General features: G+C 43.6%; 1 long non-coding RNA gene across 1 annotated transcript; it reads left to right on the forward strand.

Annotated features, from left to right (window-relative positions):
- The first annotated feature begins 38 nt into the window (after positions 1 to 38).
- On the forward strand, positions 39 to 6,570 carry LOC105747753 (uncharacterized). Its single transcript, XR_001119610.3, has 3 exons — positions 39 to 730; positions 3,430 to 3,545; positions 6,295 to 6,570. It is a non-coding gene; the product is annotated as an uncharacterized LOC105747753 (long non-coding RNA).
- Positions 6,571 to 11,679: the final 5,109 nt, after the last annotated feature.

Below are 11,679 nucleotides of genomic sequence, written 5' to 3' on the forward strand. Positions count from 1 at the left end.
GCCCCTGCCCGGGCTTCAGTGCGCCTGCGTGCAGCCCGGCCGGTCCGAGTTCTCGCAGCCTGGGAGGGGCGCGGCTCCCTGAGGGCCCCGGGTACAGCCTGGCCTTCGCGCAGCGGGAGGGCGTGGGGAGTTGTCCAGGACTCCGTGTTTGGGATCGCTGGGGCCTCCCTCCCCTCTGTGGCCGCAGGAACGCGGGCCTCACCCGGTGCTCGGCCTTAACGGTGTAGGGGCGTGAAGACCAGACAGTCTCTGCGGGCAAGGACAGCGCGTCTTTGACCACGGTTTAGAATTCCCAAGTTTATTTTTAAGTTTGTTTTAAAAAAAAAGTGTCAATCGTTGCTTCCTAGATGGCCTTCTCTTAAATGTATATATCTCGATGGTGACTTACTTGGGAAATTTAAAAACCTCCGCCTGGGATCGGTTCCTATTTTCAGAACCAGCCTAGAACTTTCAAATAACTTAAATTTGAGCCATTCCCTATTATTAGTTAAACGTAAAATACATGAGTATGAGAGAGAGAAAGACAGACGGAGACAGACACTACAGGAGATTGTACTAGGCTGGTGCAGAGAACGCAAAGACAGAAAGACAGTGCCCTCCTCAGACTTACTAGCGTGGCGAGAGGGGCGGCACCGGGCGGGCGCCGGGAAGCAAGAGGACAGAAGCCGGCAACCCTAGACGCAGTAAGATATTCTAGGATGAGAAGCGCAAAGTGCTGTGGAGATTCAAGGTAAGAGATAAGAATCTAGTCTGCTTTGGGGAATAAAGAAGAGCTTTTGTTATAAATTAAATGTAGAACGAATGTGTTCTTTGTATAGATAGAACTTCTCATTTGCTTTCACATATGAGCCACACGCTTAATCAGGCCTTGACAAAGTCACAGCAGAGTGATTGTTTGCTGGAGAGAAGGCAAAATTGCAAAGCATGTGGAGCTCGCCACACACACACACACACACACACACACACACGCACACACTCCCCTTTCATCTTGCCTTTCCTCTTCCCTGGAAGCCTCTTCCCAAGCAGCCGGCTTCTCTACGTGGCCTCAGGCTCCCTAGTTTGAGCACATCTCCTCTCTACTTTGAGCACCTCTCCCAGAGCACTGTTGACAGGCAAAGGAGTCTGAAGGCAGCCCTTTCCTCTGCATCTTTTTCTCCTCACTTCTGCTTATCATTTTCTCTCTGACCTTCACCAAGAGTAGCTCCTTCAGTGTGGCCTGGAGCATTCTTTTCCCCTCACACATCCACTTACTTGAAGTCCTTTACTTCATCATCTCTCTCAGTTTCTACTCTCAGAGTAATGGAATGACACCAGAGCTCAGCAATCCTATGTTTAACGATGTTGTTGATTTTATAGGAAAATGATGCCCATCACAGGTTAATGACTTGCTGTGTCCTGCAGGTAAATAGTGATAGAATTAATGAATTATTAGACTCAGTGTTTTGATATACATACCCCAGTTGGTATTTCTTTCACTTCCAGTTACATGGATTTATTCAGTTCCTACTGCGGACCGGGTGCAGTTCTAGGCACTGGGGATAGAGTAATGCAGTAAATGAAACAAAGTCCCTGCCCTCATAAGTCATACATTCTGGGGGAGGGGACAGACAATAAAAAATACCTATTATGTCCAGTATGAAGTCTTCTATAAAAAAAATTAAATGGAGCTGGGGAATCAGGCTGAGGGGAACACTGTTTTGCAAAGGTGGTCTGAAGCTGTGGAGAACGCCTACACAAGAGTCTACTCCCATTAACATTACAGATAGAGCATGAATACAAAGACTACAATGGGAGACAAACTGTAAATCATAAACGAGATGCATAAAATGTAATCAAAATGCAACTGGTTCCAGAAGAGAGACAGCTAATATTTTGTCAAGGGATTTAAAAAATTGATGGATGTGTCATTTGAATTAGGCTTCGAAGGAGGATATTTTGTCAGGAAATGAAGAGGAGAAAGGGTGATCTGGTTAAGTGAATTGCAAAACCAAAAGAAGGAAAGTGCCTTTGTGTGTGTGTGAATTGAATTTCTAAAATGGCTGGAGTGCAAAGTACATAAAAACTACCACCTAAAGACTCTGCTTTGAATGGTATATTTAATTGATGAATTTTGAATGAGTGGTGTTTTTTAACTACTGGGTGTTATAAATGATGGGCACTCAGAAAATCTCCTTTATTATGTCTTAAAAACAGTATCTGTCATCTAGCCCAAAAGTCCCTACTCAGTGTCCAAAGGGCATCCTCAGACTCTCCACCAGATTCTTCAGTTAACTCTTTCAACCTCCTAATTAAACTTTCTCTTTCTTGAATTTAAAATTGAAGTCTTCTTAGTGCGTTGTCTTTATGTTGCATTAATTTTAAGTATTTTGTGATAATTTTGGTTTGTTTGCTTTACAGTTCTTGTGTACAAATAATGGATTTCAGCTATTTTCTGATGAGATAATCAGCTATCAGGTTACAGCCATACCTAAAATTTTCTTTCCATTGGGGAAATGTACCAAATCTCAGATAACTAATTTACAAACCCATTTTTGGTTTTGGTTTTTTTTGGCCAAGCCACGCAGCTTGTGGGATCTTAGTTCCCCGACCAGGAATAGAACCCACGTACCCTGCAGTGCAAGCACAGAGTCCTAACCCCTGAACCACCAGGGGAAGTCCCCAAACACATTTTTGAACCTCAATTTATTTGTAAACTGGAGACTTTCCTGATTTCCCTCTTTACCTCAATTATTTGGATCATTCAGAAACTAGCCAATTTATTCTAAACAGGTCTAGCTTCCTTGTGCTGTAATTTCTACATGTCTCAAATCTAATATTTTCATCATATATTCATTGACCTACTGCTTCCCTTAATTATACTGATGCATAAAGAGAAAAAAAATGAGTATTAGGCTTTGTATAAGTAAAACAATTTTCCCTAATTCTAGAAGTTAGTCTTGTTTTTTAGAATATAAAATTCTCAATTAGTCTTCTTTTTAAATTAATTTCATTGAATAAATATAGTTGTTACAAATTATGATTACTTAAAGAAGAAGAAAAGAAGACAAGATAGTGAATTGCAAGAAATTAAGGATTAAATGAGCTAATTTGTAAAAATGCCTAGCAATTATAAGAGGATTGGTTTCATTCCTCCACAGTTCTTCCTCCTTTGAAAAACCCTCACTACCATTCTCGGCTCCTAACCTGATGATTCAGCCCCTACTCTCACATTTAAAACAAATTACTCTCTGATGGTCCCACTGCCCTGAGCAACAGGACCTGTCCTATCACCAGCCAATCCCTCAGGCCTGGCAGGCCCCAACTCTCCAGGGCCAAGCTGATGCTTCCTGGTTCCCTCCTATCCTTCCTCTACTAGAGTCTCCCATCAGTGGCCCCTATCAAGTACAGCAAAATGAGACTCCCACCGTCTATACTCCTCTCCATATGCAGGCTCCCACGGCCCCCATCTGATGTGGCCAAAGACTCCAGAAGCACCATTTGGAATTTAATTCAAGCCGTCTACGTGGCCTCATCTCATCCATCCCTGAACCTCCCAGGGTGAGAAGGTGAGGCCTCATCTTCTGCAGATTCTGCCCTGTCCATTTTCACCATCACTTCTACCTCCCAGAAGTAATACTGGAACGTAGCCAGCATTCTAGTGCCCCCCCCCCACTCCCCAACCTTGCCCTTTAGACTTAAAGTGGTTGTAATGTCCTTTGGAGAAATAGGTCCAGATTTACTTTCAGAAACTCATCCTGAGCCAACAGTGTGAAATTATGAGGAGACTCTTTAATAATCTCCCCTTATTGAGATCCACGTGCTCACCAGAAATTAAAAGCAGAGACTCCTCAGGAGATTTTTATCTTTAGAAGGCCTTCCACTGTTTTTATTCAAAACAATATTTGTGTTTATCCAGTAACACGTAAGTCAGCTTCCCTAGCAGGAGACTGGAATATAGGTCTTGGGTAAATAATTAGGTAAAAAAAGTTTCTGATAGGAATCTTTCAGGAAGGATTTTTACGCTTGATTAAGATCTTCAGAGCAGTTAGTAAAAAGAAACCCCAAACTACTCAGCCTGTTTATAAAAGGACAAGCATCCTGTCTCTCTTGTTCATTGCTGAGTCCCCAACACCTAGCACAGTGCCCTTAGGAACACTTAGTACCTGCTCATAGCAGCCCAGTGAATGTTTTGAATGGATGAGTGAATGGCTGAATGAATCCACTGTGGTGTGGGTTATTAACTGCAAACCATTGATACTCAAAATGACTAGGAAGATATAAAAAAAGTTAAAAGGAAACCTTGTAAGAGAGAATTTTGCCAGTGGAATAGATGTAGTCCCAGACAGGGATTCTGAATTCTGGGGAGGACTCATCCCCGGGTGGTAAAGTTTTGCTTTATGATCTTAGTAGTGTGTGACCTTGGACAATGATTTGATTTTTCCTAATTTGGGGTGGTGGCTAGGATTAGATGAGCTCACTTGTTTAATGCCTAAAAATAACAGGAAGACTGGTTTCAATTTCGCATCCCTCTTTCTCCTTCCAAAAAACTCTCACCACGAAACCCCACCCTCATCTCTTCCACGCTGATGATTCAGTCCCCACCCATCCCACTTAAAAACCCAAAGTAAGTCCCTCTGCATCCACTGCTCCACTGCAGCAGGCTTTACCCATCAACAGCCAGCTTCTCAGCACTGGTCCCCTACCCCCAGCCCACTCCCATTTCTGGGGCCAGTTTATGGTACTCTCAGCACTGGTTTCTTTATCTGAAGTTTATCTTCATTCATTCAACAACTTTATTGTGTGTTACTCCCTGTCATAGGCACTCAGGATACAGTGATTCAAAAAAAAAAAGAAAAGATAGAATCTGTCTAATTACAGTGCTCGGTCTAGCAGATTAAATGAGATGACACAGCAGAATTCTGTTAACCTTAGGGTAGGAGGTAAGAGTAGGAAGTAGGCTTAAACAAGGAAAGCCTTTGCCGCCGGGTGGGTGTGTATGTGCAGCGTGGAGGGCTGGGAGAAGGAGGGCGGGAGGGTGGTGTCCTTCCCAGAAGTCAGCCTAACGGGGCTATCAAGGCACGGGATGGATGGAAGTAGTGTTATTTTTTTCCCCTTTATGCAACCTTATTATTTGGATGAGAGGGAATGAGGGTTCGCTCTCTCACACCCTGAACACTGCCATTCTCTACACGGTTCCTCCTCTAAAACCTTACTAATTCCCACCCCCGGAAGCTCCCTCCTTTCCTCCATGTTCTCCTGACATTCCAGCCACATCTGCTAGTACTCTCAGACTTCACCCACCCCTAGACTCTCTTCCCACCCAGACTACCACCCATCCTTTCTCCTGCTTCGTTCCCTGTCTATCCTACCTATGGCCTATAGAGTAAGTCATTTCCCCACAGTCTTGTCACTTTCCTCCAGTCTACTCTCTTCACACGTCCAAGTAACTGCTACCCCACCATCATCTGCCCCTACATGCAGGCTGCTGAGGACAGTTGGACACAACAAAATCATACCATAGAGTGGCCATGAAACAGATTTGGAGTCATCCGTCTCAACTGGGCCCTTGGCGTTTCTTAGTGACCCTTTAATATGTCCCTGCTCAGCTCTTTTTCCATCCCTCATCATATTTATTTTAATCTTCACTGCTCTCTTAAGATTCTAGCCCTCATCCTTTCTCCCAGCAGATGACATTAATTCCTACTCAGCCAGTCTCCTTGCCCTGAATTCTCACCCTACACCTACAAACTCATCTTCACCCATGCCCATTCTTACCTCCTTCTTTCTTACTCAGAAGGTGAGAGGACCCTCTTCCTACCCAAGGTTTAAGGTTCATCCTCCAGGATAATGATCTTATTCTCATCTGTATTTAAATCTTTTCCGTTCACTAGCTTCTTCTCAGGCTAAATTAACAAAGCTGTTTAAGTCAGGACTTTCTTAGTTTCAAGTGACAGAAACGCAGCTCAAGCTAGTTTTGGTAAAAAGAGAGAGAGCTAAGAGCATGTCATCAGTCATACTTCAAGGTCTTGGGAAGTGAGTGCTAACTTCAACTTTATGGAAGCAGGATCCTTCCTTCCCACGTTAATTTCATAGAAGTTAAAAAAGAAAAACAGAAACAGAAATGCCAATAAAGGGAAAGTATGACTGATCACAGACTCTTAGCTCTCTCTGTCTCATTTTCCTCTCTCAGAGACCAGCTTTCTTCTTGTGGCAAAAACATGGCTACAAGAAATAATAGTCCAGCATGAAATAGAGTCCTAGGTCCTCCTCCAGGGATACACATAACAATCTGATATATATCTTTGAGTTCTGCAGGAAATAAAGCACCCACCCAGGCGGAGGATGGAATGATGATGTTGACGTTTTCTGACTTCAGTCAAGTAAAGCTTGGGCTCCATCAACCTTTGCCCCAATTCTACACTGAATTCTCCTCTGCTCAAGCCCCTTCATTAATTTGCATGTACCCTTAGCTTAAAACTTCCCCAATTTTGCTATCCTGGGAGATATCCCAGGATATCCCAGGACCTTTGGGAAAGATCCCCGGTGTTCTCCTTACTTGCTGCAAGTAATAATAAATCTTTCTTTCTCCTGCTCTTTGGCTGATTGTGTCTTTTGGCTCAATACCCACCAAGAGGCAAACCCAGTTTTCTGCTAACAGCCTCTCCACCCTCTACCCACTGTCAGTAGTACCCCACCCCGGCCCCTGTTGTGAGAAATAAAAATGTCTCCCAACATTGGCAAAAGTCCCCTGCAGGGCAAAATTGTCCCCAGCTGAGAACCACTAACCTATATAAGGGGTTCCTTGCTGAGCCACAGCTCCATGTTCATTCGTTACCGTGTCACCCAGCCTCCAGCAGGCCCAGCCACAACAGAGGATACTTCCAAATCCTCATCTTCAGCTCAGACCTCTCTCCTGCACTCTAGGCTCACATGCTCCCTGCCTGCTTCTCATGTCTCAGCCAGGATGGGCCACAGGTAACTCACAAGCAACATGCCCAAACCGAACTTACCATTTTTCCTTCAAGACCAGCTTCTTCCACATTCCCTGTCCTGGTTAAAGACATCACTGTTAAGCAGTCACTGATGCAGAATCCCGGCAATACTTCTGGATCCTTCACTTTCCCTCGCCAGCCCCTCGCACCACCACATCTAAGGCAGTAGATTCTAATAACACCGCTCCTTGTCTTGTTCCGGCTCCCTTCTACCCATTTGCTTTGCAATCATTTTCTACTGGCCTCTTAATTTTCCCTCTCTCTAATTTGTCTTCTAAATGCGCATCTGATTGTGTTACTTCATGCTTAAAATCAACAGATTTTTTGCAGATCCAAATTGCTTGCGGGAAATATTCAGAATTCTTTAGCAAGATGTTACTGTGGCCTTCCTGAGTTTTTCCTCCAACTTTACTGCACTCTCTACTTTCTTGCTAATGAACCACATAAAAATTCCTATTTTGGGCTTCCCTGGTGGCACAGTGGTTGAGAGTCCACCTGCCGATGCAGGGGACACGGGTTCGTGCCCCGGTCCGGGAAGATCCTACATGCCGCGGAGTGGCTGGGCCCGTGAGCCATGGTCGCTGAGCCTGCGAGTCCGGAGCCTGCGCTCCGCAACGGGAGAGGCCACAACAGTGAGAGGCCCGCGTACCACAAAAAAAAAAAAAAAAAAAAAGGTTCTTATTTTGCATTTACCGCCTCTGCCTGCCTCAAACACATTCTTTCTTTCAGTTTCCCTGGTGAGCTGCTGTTCCTCCTTCAAGGCCCATCGCTAAGCATCTTCTTCTCAATTTTCTCTTAAGGCTCCTCTCTGGCCACGTGTGCCGACACCTTGACGGCAATCTCACAACAGACCCTGAGCTCATCCACCCGGCTAAGCTCCTCCTGAACTTCAGACCCACACAAATGATGAAATACAAAGTGTTTACTGTTTTCAGTCACCAAGTTAGTTTTGGGGGACTTTGTGACAGAGCAATAGAAAACCAGTTCAAACAGTTTACCTGCAAAAGTCAGCATGAACGAAATTCCAGACCCAAGTTTCAAGTGTGGGGTGCTCAGTCCTCCTAACTCAAGCCTCCAGGGTCTTTAAACAATACCCAGGAACTGTCTTTTATTCCTCCAGTTTCTTTTTGAAACACGGTAAAACTAATTATATTTTTAGTGGATTAACTACTCAATGTTCATACAGTAATATGCAGAGTAACAGTTCAAAATTCTATTATTATTATTTAATATGGCCTTAAAGACTCAGGATGGGAGTTGAGGAAACATCAAGACATTTCTTTTTCTTTTTTTCTTTTTTTTTTGGCCGTGCCGCATGGCTTGCAGGATCTTCGTTCCCCAACCAGGGATTGAACCCCGGGCCCTTGGCAGTGAGAGCGTGGAGTCCTAACCACTGGACCGCCAGGGAACTCCCAGAAGCCAGCTGACTCAGGAAACTGGGGAGTAGGGCCGCAAGGATCTTGACATTCAAGCTTCTATTTTTCCAATAATAGAAGAGTCTATAAGATACAGAGACTCTAATTCCAGTATGTTAGATAATCAGCTAGGGATGTAATTTTTTTAAATTGAAGTATAGGTGCTGTACAGTATTATATAAGTTACAGGTGTACAATATAGTGATTCACAATTTTTAAAGGTTATACACCATTTATAGTTATTATAAAATATTGGCTATATTCCATGTGTTGTACAATATAACCTTATAGGTTATTTTATTTTATTTATTTTTTTGCGGTACGCGGGCCTCTCACTGTTGAGGCCTCTCCCGTTGCGGAGCACAGGCTCCGGACGCGCAGGCTCAGCAGCCATGGCTCACGGGCCCAGCCGCTCCGTGGCATGTGGGATCTTCCCGGACCGGGGCACGAACCCGCGTCCCCTGCATCGGCAGGCAGACTCTCAACCACTGCGCCACCAGGGAAGCCCGGTTATTTTATTTTATACCTAATAGTTTGTACCTCTTAATCCCCTACCCTCTTGCTCCTCCCACTTTCCTCACTTGTAACTACTAGTTACAAGTAATTTTGATGTAATTTTGATTTTATAAAGAACACTCTCCACTATAAAGAAAAGTTCTACATCTTTCTACACAGTTAGTTTACACTAGTGTATAGGAACAGCTGAAATGTCTATCACAATGAGAACAGATAAATGAATTGCGGTATATTCATATAATGGGATGGTATTCAGCAGTAAAAAAAGAACACAACAGGAATAATCTCAAAAACGTGTTGAACAGGGGCTTCCCTGGTGGCGCAGTGGTTGAGAGTCCGCCTGCCGATGCAGGGGACACGGGTTTGTGCCCCGATCCAGGAAGATCCCACATGCCGCGGAGCGGCTGGGTCCGTGAGCCACGGCCGCTGAGCCTGGGCGTCCGGAGCCTGTGCTCCACAACGGGAGCGGCCACAACAGTGAGAGGCCCGTGTACCGAAAAAAAAAAAAAAAAATTCATAAAAAACGTGTTGAACAAAAGAGAAAGAAGCAAGACACAAGAAGGATAGATTCTATCTGATCCCATTTTTATGAAGTTCAAGAACATGGAAACTACGCTAAGCTGAGAGAAATCAAGAGTAGTTTGCTGTAGGAGTGAAGTTAACTAAAAGAGGAGCAAAAGAATTTCCTGGGAAGGATGGAAAGCTTCTCTATCTTGATTGGATTATAACTACATGGGTGTAGATATTGATCAAAAATCACAATTTACTTATATTCATTTTACTATATGTAAATTTTACCTCAATCTAAAAAAGACAACATAAAAAAAAAAAAAAGTAGTGCATAACACCAAAACCAAATCATGTTTCCCCTTTGGATGGATAACCTCTCTTTTAGAAGGTGTAAACAGGGAATTCAGAACACCAAATAGAAAGAGCTTTCACATCACACAAGTGAAAGAAAGTAAATATTTCCAAATATTTTCCCAAAATTACCTTTGAGAAAAGTAAACCCCAGCCCCTGAGCCATGACAAATACCCTCTGATTCATAGCACAAGCCCTGCCTTGTCTCTCAAGCTGGCTTGGATAGGAAAATCAACGTCTACCTCTGCTCACTTGGGACACTGCTCTGCTCAAGCACGCGTTGCAGGAAGGGGACCTGCCATGCAGCAGAAAGGCTGGCAGGCAGAGCAAAGGAGTCAGGGCAGTGGGCAGGAATTAGAAGACTCCGCGGGTGACTCAGCGTGCAGGAACCCCGCAAGGACAGAGGAGGAAGGGTTTGGGCTTAGAAAGGAGACTAAGAAGGAAAAAACATATTGACAAGGCCTTCACAGTTGCAAACTGGGGCTGCCTGAGAGACTGTTGGGATCGGCTGATGGAACAGGAAGGAAGCATTGGGCACGCTTAGCGGAGACTTTAGAAGGCCAGGGGCTGCGACACAAGGGGAAAGCAATTAGGAACAAGGGCTCCTCCCTCCCCTCTGCCGCGGGGAAGGGGAAAAGGCAAAAACACTATAGCCCGCTGAGACAGAAAGGCATTATGTTAGGGGAAAACCCCTTTGTAAAGAATTTGAGCTCCTGCCAATTACATACTGACACCAGGTTCCTCACTCACTAGGTCTCCAGGGTCCTTCCCTGGCCCTGATGCTCAGCCCTCTTTATGCTTCACCTTTTCCTGGGGATGAGATCCAGACTCACAGAACTTGGTTTTATAGGATCTTCACTATTTCCCCCAACACACATACCACAAATGCCCCTAACTTTCTTAGGGAAACACAGCTCCACCACTCCTGGTGCCCCCCCTCCCGCCCCCGCTTCCCCCCCTCCAGCACTGCCAGTGTTTCCCTTGGGTTGTAGACTGCATGCCATCACTCCCTCCCAACTCTTCCCTAGCCACCCAGCAATCTGCCTTTCTATGGGTTCCCCAACACCAAGTACCTTCCTCTATGGTAAGCCTTGCCTCAGGGTATTGTGGCTGCCTATTTATCTTCTTTTAACTATGAAATATCTTAAATTATAGAAAAGTAAAAAGGGATACTTTGTTCACAATTAAACCTTGTTACAATTCATACCTTAATTAAACAGATTTTAAAATAAAGAAATAAAATATTGTAGACACAGAATAGTATTACTATTGTTATTATCCCTTACATATTCATGTATCTAATGAAAAACAATGTGTAGTATTTCTTGATATGTTTCCATTTCAATGTAATTAGTAACATACTACACGTGCTTTTTAGCAATTGTTTCACTCTACTTTGTTTTGACATTACATTAACAAAGAAATTAAGACCACGAACAACAGATTATAAGAGGAAAACTAATAAATTTGACTACATTAAAATTTAAAACACTGTTGTCTGCTCATATTTAAAAATAAAGCAATTTTTAAAAACTGCCTGGAATAGACTGGTATACATCCCTGTAGGTGATCTGACTAGGTTTTTGTTTCTTTGTTTTTTGTTTTTTTTTAATTTTTTAATTTAATTTTTTTTTTTATACAGCAGGTCTGACTAGGTTTTACATTGTTTCTTGTTTGTTTCTTTGCTTTTGTTTTTAGCTAGCTTCCCACAGATGACTCAACCACACTCTCACCAGGAAAGTATAAAAGAAGTTTGGCTGCCAGTTCATTTCTTTTACAGAACAGCAATGAATCCTCCCATTGCCAGCAACACCTGCACCCCTACTCTAATGTCTCTAAATATTTCTGAGATCCTGTAGTTCACATCAGCCTTCTTCTTAGCTTTCCTTACTGCCAGCTTTGGTTTCAATTATTA

The sequence above is a fragment of the Orcinus orca genome, chromosome 4 (genome assembly GCF_937001465.1).
Source record: "Orcinus orca chromosome 4, mOrcOrc1.1, whole genome shotgun sequence".
NCBI classification, from domain to species: domain Eukaryota; kingdom Metazoa; phylum Chordata; class Mammalia; order Artiodactyla; family Delphinidae; genus Orcinus; species Orcinus orca.